This window comes from Halyomorpha halys, unplaced genomic scaffold (assembly GCF_000696795.3).
Source record: "Halyomorpha halys isolate HHAL.00 unplaced genomic scaffold, Hhal_1.1 Scaffold94.1, whole genome shotgun sequence".
NCBI lineage: Eukaryota > Metazoa > Arthropoda > Insecta > Hemiptera > Pentatomidae > Halyomorpha > Halyomorpha halys.
The window spans coordinates 596,897-606,975 of NW_027114465.1; the positions used below are offsets into that span (position 1 = coordinate 596,897).

The window sequence follows — 10,079 nt, forward strand, 5'->3', positions numbered from 1 at the left end:
TCAAATTACTCTGGAAATATTTAGAACAAATTTTACTAAATAGAATATATTGTTATGTTTTTTACTTTTTCTTAGTTCCAGTTCATATTATGTGTAAGTTTTTTAACTATTTAAACAAATGGTTAGGTTTTTAGTGAAGCTAATGACTATGGATACGGAAACTTGGTTTAGTAGCCTAGTGCCTTAAATCCATGTTACGGGTCCTTACATGTACATTCCGTTCATGTCAGCATATGGAAAACTTATATCTGTTTGCGTGAACATGAAGTCAATTTATCTGATGTGTCTTAAACTTTCGTTTTGATAGGCACTTCACTCACAACTCACTGATGTGTTTTAATTAGATTCACAAGTAAATTCCATCCCTTAGAACTGATGAGATATTAAGATATGACTATGTCCATAGTTTTGATTTTTTAAAATAATCGTCATGGGTATTTTATTTATCAATTGAAATGAAATTATATTCATAAAAAATAATTTTTATGAACTGATAGGAAGAAAGGAAAAAAGACAATAAAACATAAAGCGTTTTATTCTCTTTTTTCCTTTCTTTTACCCCTTTCTTCTCTATTATTTTTTTAATTTTCCTAACCCATGTTATTAGTTATGTTCACCATATATTATTATTGTTTTTCTTTCTATACACTTCTTTACTCTAACTTAACTTCATATTTTGTTTCTTTATTCTAATATTATGGTTACATATTTCATAAGTTACATATATTTTCTATCTCTCAATTTTATTTTTCTTACCATAATTTTAATTTTTAAATTATTAATAAACTAATATATTCATATTCCTATGCATTATATAACTTAAAATTTCTATTTTATTTCCTTAATTATGTTATTTTTACTTACCTATTCAATTACCTATATATGCATTTTTTTTTTTCACTTCGTTCATCACTTTAATTTTATTAATTTCATTCTGTACAATTATTTACTCTACGTCATTCTGTTTATATTTTATTTTATTTTTGTATTCATTGGTTGTTATCTTGTTCTTTATTTTTAGCCCTGATGAAGGCTAGAAATTCTGGCCGAAACGTTGGCACTATTAAATAAGTTATTTAAATTTATTTGTGTTGTATTTTGACCATACCTCCAACCATCTTCTCATATAATTTATCCACGGTCAACTATCTCTTCATCATTATAAGTATAAAAATATATTTTCATATTAAAAATAATATTTCTAAGATTCGAGTTATAAATTCATAATCGAGATTGACGAGGGTTCACTAACAACTGACATTGAACAGATGGACGGTGTTGGAATGGACAATGTAAGCAGATCCTCAATATTCAATTTGATTCGAATGCAAATTTCATAAGTGACAGCCTGATGATTGTGTTTGTTGTTCCATTAGTTTATTAGTAGCCTGTGATACCATCTTGTTCAACCTATGAGGTACAAGCCAATGAATTTATACCATCTATCTTGTTCAATCCGTGGAGTTAGATAGTGTTAACGCTTAAGTTATACGGCATGTTGAAATAGAAGTTATGATTTAAAACTTTTAATAACAAAATAACTATATTTTTTATCAGATAATATTAGTCCTTGCTGACGGTTTCCAACCCATAGAGGTCTAGAACCACTAATCCAGAAATTGAACTATGTACGCCCCACATTGCTGCGAAGTCTGTACCAAAGTGGACTCCCCTCCGGAAAAATATTTAAAAATTAGGTTGGTTAAAATTGCATTATGAGGTAGTATTATAGAGGATACGTCGGTTAAAACCCTTCAAAGTAGTTCCTACTATAAAATATGTGCCGGCCCATCTATGGTCCTTGGTTAGGAACCATTGTTCTTGATAAATTTATTTCAGTGTGTCCATCTGTACTTGCAATGCAGCCCGCAGTAGAGGTTGTTGTAAAAAGTTTACCCTTGCAGAAACCATTTTGGTACTTCCTGCAGTTGAAAGTTACGTTCGCAATTAGGAGCATTCAATCTTGATGACCTTGTTATTCACCTTCTGAGGAATGTTTATTCACCTGTGTACAATCGCTTATGAAAATCACCTTATTATATTTTGAGTTAGTCATTCTATATTTATCAAGCTCGTGGAATTCATGTCAATCCTATACTTCTAGAGAAGGCGGGAAAGTAAGAAAATGGCCGAAATAGGTCGAGTTTGAAAATATTGAAATCTACATGGTTTTTCCTGTACCTTGTTGGCCTATTTTTCTTACTAAAGAAAAACCTTAAACTAAAGAACCTTGGCCTATAAGGTTCACCTTAAAAAACTATCGGCGATTTTTACCTGATAAATGGAAATAACTAAAAAGTTTTTATAACAAATTCTTATTTTTAAATCTCATTTAACTCGGTTTTTAGATGTGGTAGCTGATCTTGACGTTGCAAGGCATTCGTCTTTCTGGGTATCTTTTTAAAATGGAAACGGAATGTCTATCCCCAAGTTAAAAAAATAAAAACTGTAAATTATCACTGTATTTTTCTTTTGTTTTAGCTTTGGAATATATTAATATATTTGTTATAGGATAGCTTACTCTCGACAATTTTTCACTTGAAATGTTTTAAGCTACGTCTACCCATTTTCTAGAGATGAAAGAACTACCATGAAACATAAATTTCTCCTCCTCATTTTTCTGACACTGCACTAATATCCCTGGACGTAGTATTTTAACCTCTTTAGTAATCCTAACAAAGCCAGTGCAGTCAGTGCTGACTGTTCCGCCATTTCCTAACGCTTACTCCTCACTGACCGAGTTCACTAAGTGTCATTAAATGAGATCTGAAATAAAATATATATTTCATCTTCTGCGTTTATTTAAGAAAAGTAATTATTTATCTGTCTGGGTTTAGGTGACATGTGTGTGATGCTTTTGTATCAAATCTTTAATCATATTAATTTAGTTTTTTGTTTTTTTTCGGTCATTATGTTATTGAAGGAGAGAGGGATAGTTGATCGTAAAATGGGAAACAAGTTTTTAGAGTAGTTAGGAAATGAACTGGCGGTACAATATGAGAGTATCAGATGATTTGGAAGGCCACGGCGGCGGTTCGGGGGCGGTTGGTCGCCTTGGCAACCCTAACGACGCTCCCCAGCTACTAGCGGTCCTGCAAACATCGCCCTCGATAAGGGTCCAGTTTATCCCTCATCACTATTCCCCTCCCTCATCTGACACACTGAAAATAATTCCCAACTCGATGTCGCCTTTCTCTCTTTCCTTCCATTGTTAATAGAATTTTCTTCTCTATATGGCTACTGTTATTTTGTTGATACTGTGAAGTGGGTTGTATGGAGTTAAAAGGAAGATGGTATCTTTTATCCCTCTGATGCTCACTCTAATATTCGTGAGGGACGCCGAGAACAAATTTTTTTTTAATATTTAATTTAATAAATCTTTAAAAGAGTTTTCTGCAAATTTCTATCGTATTTGTCGAATTATAATTATCTCATATTTGTAAAATATTGCGATTTCTCCTATAGGCAGTTTTACAAAGTAAAAGTAAAGTCTCCTTTTAGAATTTCGAGACATCTTAGAAGATCTCTCTCTATCTTTTGAGAATATTCAATTCCGTTACTTTTCTATAACTGAGATATCATTTCAAGTGTTAACCATTTCCTTTTTTCCTACACTGTGATCACTTAGATCTAAGTAGTTTTGAAGAAGCTGTGACAGTCTTTGTCCCTTTTATACCAGTTCCCCGCCATGTCCTTGGGAAAGCACTGAAGGTCATCTAGTCGAGTAATAACAACTTTGAATTTACCTGTATCTAAAAGTAGGTTTAATTAATTTCTATCAACGGTTTCTTTAGTAAAAATGATTGAAAAATAAGATGGTAAAAAGTTTATCACTCCCTGCTTAAAATGGCCGCCGTATATTTTTTAGGCATTAACTTTTAAAGTATTTCAATTAGCTGAAGTGTAATAGTGTGTATAACGAGCTTAATAGGCTTCCTTATGTTCAATAATTCCCACACACACGCGAGTGGTGGTATTCCTTTTCGCCTCACCCACAAAAGTTCTACTGATCCCAGTATTTGTTGTTGGTCGACTTTATGCCTGCTGAGATATACGCTTATAGGTACTGCGACATATAAGAAAAAACAGTAGACGAATGTGAGGAAAAGCATTAACTTTAATTAATTCTTAGCATTCTCCGTGACATCATTGGTCTAAACGTCGTCTCTGAAACAGTCGCCCTCGTAAAAAAATTTTCAATGTTACATAATCTCAAATTCTCCCTGTGGCTTGTACTTCGGCACCCAGTGACTTCTCTAAGCTGAAAACAAACGATTCAGCATCTACGACTGTTTAAAAGATGACATTGTACGCTTTTTCAAGGACATGAAGGTATAAAGGGTATAAATCACATATTAAAAAGTTGAAAGTCGTAAACCTTCGAACAATAATATAAATACCTTCATATGATATTATTAAACAGATCCACTCCCTGGACTTTATTTGGTTATATAAATAAAATGATATCCTCATGCTAAACTGAGATGGTAGAATATTTAGGATCTAATTTAAAATTTACTATACAAATGCTCTTCATTAGGGATATTCATGATGTTGTGTTTAAATGTAAAATATTTTATCATATTAAATGTTATAAGTATAGGGTTGTGAGCAGTCCTATATAATGTTATGTTAAATAAATAAGCTCCTAGCGGATTTTCTGAGCAACTTTTTTTTAGATCCTTTTCTTCCAAAAATTCTTGTTATTGTTTACTTATAAGTTTTGATTAAAGTAATTTATTACAACATTCCAAAAGTGGAAGTTGTGTGAAAGTTTGGTCACTGAGTTCCTTGTTGATCTTCTAACTGGTGAGGAACAGAATCAAGATTATCTAATTGACAACTGTCATTACATTATTATTATTGTCATCCATTGCTTTATGAGTTATTAAAACATCTAACACAATCAAAACACTAACTAGTAACCTAACATAACAAACAAAACTGTGACTCAGCTGGTCTGTTGCATGGCATCATTCTCCATTTAACAGACCTAGTAACAGACTCTCAACCATGTTATATATCGTCCTAACCTGATAAAAGAAGGGATTATTTCTCCATTTAATATTAATTTTTCCATTTAACACGCTTTAACGTGTTAAAGTAAAGATCATAAATACCCTGTTCAAGTTATCTTTTTACGTTGGATAAAGCACGACTAAACATTGCAATATTGCCATTTGTAATGTGTTGGCAACATTTGGTATATTAATTTCGTTGAGATTTGATAATTACGGAGGCCCTTCCATAATTATTTACTCTCCTCCTACTAGCCACTATTTTGTGATCCTACCTTTGTGGTTAGTGTTAAAGTCGTGTTGAGACATAACTTTATTTAAAATTGTTATCTCCTTTTATTGTCAGAGGTTTCTATCCAATTTTAACCAGTTGTTTGTTGACTTTTCAACAAATGAAAGTCATAAATTGTTGACGTGAACCGGTAACATTATCAACCCCAGTGTCTAACATCCTAACCCCAACCCCATTTGCAGTCATGCGTCCTCAAACCATCATGGTACCGCCGCAAAATGTTAAGAGAGGAAACAGTCCAGTCCATTTCTTCAAACGAAGTTTTGCATAGTGTTTAGTTAACAGTTTCTTTATTTTGCTCTCACTTTCAAACCTGCTCACCGTTCACTAACTTTTTCTAATTTTTAAAACTTCTACCCCATGTCCAACGTAAAACATATGCTGTATTTGTAAAGCATTATTAAATTCTTCGATATAGATCGATACGATTATACTGGCTTTTGGTCTCTAAAATGTTTTGCAGAACCACTTTTATTGTTTTGGTTTCTCTATTTTCAGGTTAAAATGCGAATTACAGAATTTGTTTTATTATTTAAGTTATTAGCTCAATCGAACACTATTCGGGAGCGATTTTCACGGTACACCTTTAATAGATTCTATAATATCGTTTCTTTGATATTATTGTTGAATTCGGAAAGGGAATGAACTTAAGTTTTTAAAAGTGCAAAATGCTACTATGATCCATCATAAATTATCATCATAAATAAATAAATTACTCTAAAGACGTACTATCCTTATTATGGGGGAATAGATCCAGTGCTATAGCGGAGGCAAAAAAAATCATTGGAAGGTCTATGCACACATTAATATAATTCAAGTTGTTTGAATATATTTAAATAAAATATATTTCACATCAATCATTGTGTAGTAAAAATGAAGTTTATCGATTTATAAGAATGGGACTAGAGTTAGATTCGCGTTATATCCGAATTCGTGGTATAACCATGGTCCAGTGTATTCTTTTGGATGTGGAACTTTTTCTATGAGCTCCTTACCCTCAGTATTTTTTTTAATTGCTTTCGAAAACTATTTCATTAATGGTCTCACTTTTTGTTCTTCACCATTCCTTTATTATTTTTATTCGAGCGCTACTCAAACAATTGGCACCACAATCCATCACTGTATTCTGGCCTCCTCAATCAAATTTGGATAGCTATTCACCGAATTCAAATAGAGTCTTGTGGCAGCGTAAAAGCAGATTCGTTACATTCAATATGACATTATGGACTTAGTTTGAAAACTTTTATAACTCATTTACGACATTTTATACACTTCTAAATTGTAGATAAACTCTATTAAGTTGATGACTTAATTCTAGAATGAAATTGTATTGCTGCCGCCAGATGGTCCACAGTATACTTAACCACTCTTATTTAGCTGCTGGTAGTAGCCACATGGTGTCAGATCTATATCGAGATTGTATTGGCTGTTCCCTCCCTTCAAATCCGATGTCGTCATAACTAATGTCATTTAAAGGTCAAACTCATGGTTTTTCAATGTATTAGCTTTAATTTGAAGAAGCTGTTAACTAATTTATTTTTAAAAAAAATTGTTAGTAAATAATTAGTCGAGTGTATTTTCATATACCATCATGGTGGTACTGGTCAAAAATTATCACTAAACAGTAAAACACCTATTTATAACCCACGTTTAGGCCCACATGGCATGTCATCATCAGGGCTCGTGTCTGGAGTGACAGGTAGTTGGCAACAAACATATGTAAAGGGGCTATGCTTAGTCTAAAAAAGTATTGAAGAACTAAAAAAAAAAATCATGAATGCTTAGATTAAGCCCGCGGGTTCCAAACTTACCACTGCGCATACACTGGCAAGGAATCAACTTCAAAAAGTAAATCTAACAAGAATGGTTTTGATCTTCACTCATATTCTTCTTACGATAGATTGAATAAGTTCAAAGACTTATAACTTCTCAAAGTCCTATTATTTGTCTTCGAACTTATAATAGCCTTTAATGTTTCATCTAAAAAAATAAAGCATTGACGTTTAGGAAAACCATAAGTTCTTAGAAATAGTGCAACAACGACACAGCATTTTTATTAAAAACACTTGACTCAGATGCTCTAAGACGCATAAATTTAATGAGATCTCGATAAAATTCGTCCGATGACCATGCCGCTTCTACTTTAAGTAATTAAGAAAGCAAAAAGTAGTTAAAACAGTCCTGGCACAGAGATCGAAGGTTTCTTGTCTTTTTTTTTTCGTACTTCCAGGAGCTCCAGAAGTTGGCCGTTCATTGGTAAGCAGTAAGCAGGTGGCCGTGAACTTGACTTGCTCTATTTATAACTGCAGGCTGTGTCCCCTGCCAGGCCTGTTTACACTCGTCCATTGTACATGTACAATCCAGTATTACTGCACCTGGATTTACAACAATTACGCATAGGCTGTCAGGGTTTTCAAAATGATTATGAAACTTTGCGTACCTATTTTTAATCTGCCGGTTCCATATGCTAAGCAAAGTTGCTATGAAACTAAGCAACGCTTTAAAAGGGTGATTATCAAACACCGTGCAATGTTTTAAGCCCTATTAGATTTCCAAGGATCATTATATGTCCATGGTGGGTATAATGCGACATCGGTAAGATTTTCTCTCTGGTAGACATGATGAATTAATTATATTGCAATGTTCACTGATCATGAGCACTTCATTTCTCATTGCCAAGGCTGTCAGAGCTACATTTTCATCGTGTTACTCACAGGAAGTAAGATTTTTCGAAATATGTGTCAGACAAAACATATATTGTCTCAGACTAAGAAAACCTCAAATTAAAAACAGAAACTTTAATTACTTCCGGGATTCTGAAGTGTTGTAGCAATCCTGAAATTGTAAATGTGACCTTGACCATCTCTTTCACTGTTATCTCATTCACAGGAGCCGGCCGGAAAAAAAATATAACGCCAGTAATTTTAGAATTGCCATTGCCATGGCTTAATATATTTAGTATCCTTTTGTTAAAAAAATAAATTGCGTTTTATTGATCGTTATTATCATGAAATGCTATTTTAAAACTAATAATTAAAGAATGATTCAATATTTATTTATCTTCTAATGTTCATTTTACTGTTCTGAACTCATTGTCATGGCATCTTGTTGGCCTTGCATAATAATTTACGCCAACATTTCAAATTAAAATTTTAATAGTAGGTTTTGTTTTAAAGTTTTGCTTGATAGTGATTTTAGCTAAGAGACATAAGAAAATTCTGTATTTTTACTGTTTTCGCTGAAAATTGCCCTTTAATTGAGATTCACCCATAGATGACTTTTACTTACGTTATTTTTCACAAATATATCATTGGAAGAAAAGGTATTAGGAAAAATATTTTTATTATCTTGCTGAATTCTTATAGGTTATTAACTAACGTAATTATATTTTGAAAATCTAAATACAGTTCTTTAAAAATGTTTTTTGTTTAAAAAGTTAACTATAACTATAGTCAACATTTTGTTGATGAAGTATGTAACAAGACCTCTTTTTAAGTAACAAAAAAAAAAAGTAATAACAATTTTCGTTAATTCCGTTATTTTGCTCATTTTTTTTTCTATAACTTAATTGTTGCAAGTATATAAACCTGTATTTGTATAATATTTTTTTATTAAAATCCTATTTAGCATATGCATGAAGATGATACATATATACATATATTTAGATATGTACGTAGATGCCGGAGTCCAATATTGTAATTGGGAGTATCGACCCTATTCTAAAAGAAAAGCCCCCTTCCATTGTGTGCCTCCGATCTTCCTCCTCTTCCGCTTCATCTCTATACAGCCCCGTCCATTTTCACCTACAATACTATATCTAGGCCTTTCTACTGAATAGTAAATATTTTGTAATATTTATCATATATACTTCAACTTTACCAAATAAATATCCATACCTTCCGTATTAAAAACGAGTTATTTAATAAACTCGAGCCTATGAACTGAAATTAATTAGCGACTTATCGATTAATAAGGTGTGGCTGTTTATATTTTTATCCTCGTATTCTTACTCAATCGTCTGGCTTTTATATTTACATCTAATTAATTTAAATGTTGATGAAATATAAGAAAAAAAATTATTTCTCTCTGTCTCTTTAAAACTATTTTTTGGAATTTCTCAGCAAAAATTGAGATCAATGTTTCATTTCTATTAAGAAATGATTTCTTACTGATTATAAGAAAACGTACTCAACATTAATCAAGCCCAGGTGCGATAGCGTAAAAACATTTTTTTTTTTTAAGTAAATCATAAATGGACTTTCTTAATGTGATAGTTAAGAGGAAAAGTAGTTAAAAAATTTCTTTATTTAAAAAAAAATCGGTATGTAGCAACATAGCGAACAAAGTTCAGAAAGGTACTGAAAAGTATTTCTTTTTCACTTTTAGGATTTGTAAAAACTTTTAAAAAATAAAATAGAACTTCGCTGCTCTTAAATGAATAAAATAATAAAAAGTCAGCTCAAGGCAATTAATAACTGTGAAACATTAATTGCAACATAAAAAATTGTAAGGTGTAAAATCAAACAATACTTTAAAGTATATTATTTTTGAATGGAAAAAAAAATTAATATTTTTTCTTATTTTACATATTAATTGTTATGGGACACTAGTCCTGTTATTTCAGTAATTTATCATTTTGAAACTTATTTAGCTTCACAAAAAATCAATTTATTTGAAGATTAAAAAATTGATTTTCTGAGAAGCTAAATAAGTTTCATAAAGAATTATTATTGAAATAACTATTATTGTTATTATATAATATATAATAA

General features: G+C 31.6%; 1 protein-coding gene across 4 annotated transcripts in view; it reads left to right on the forward strand.

Moving 5' to 3' along the window:
• rhea (Talin_middle and talin-RS domain-containing protein rhea) overlaps positions 1-10,079 on the forward strand; it is a 114,200-nt gene that overhangs the window by 60,890 nt on the left and 43,231 nt on the right. The window lies entirely within an intron of this gene.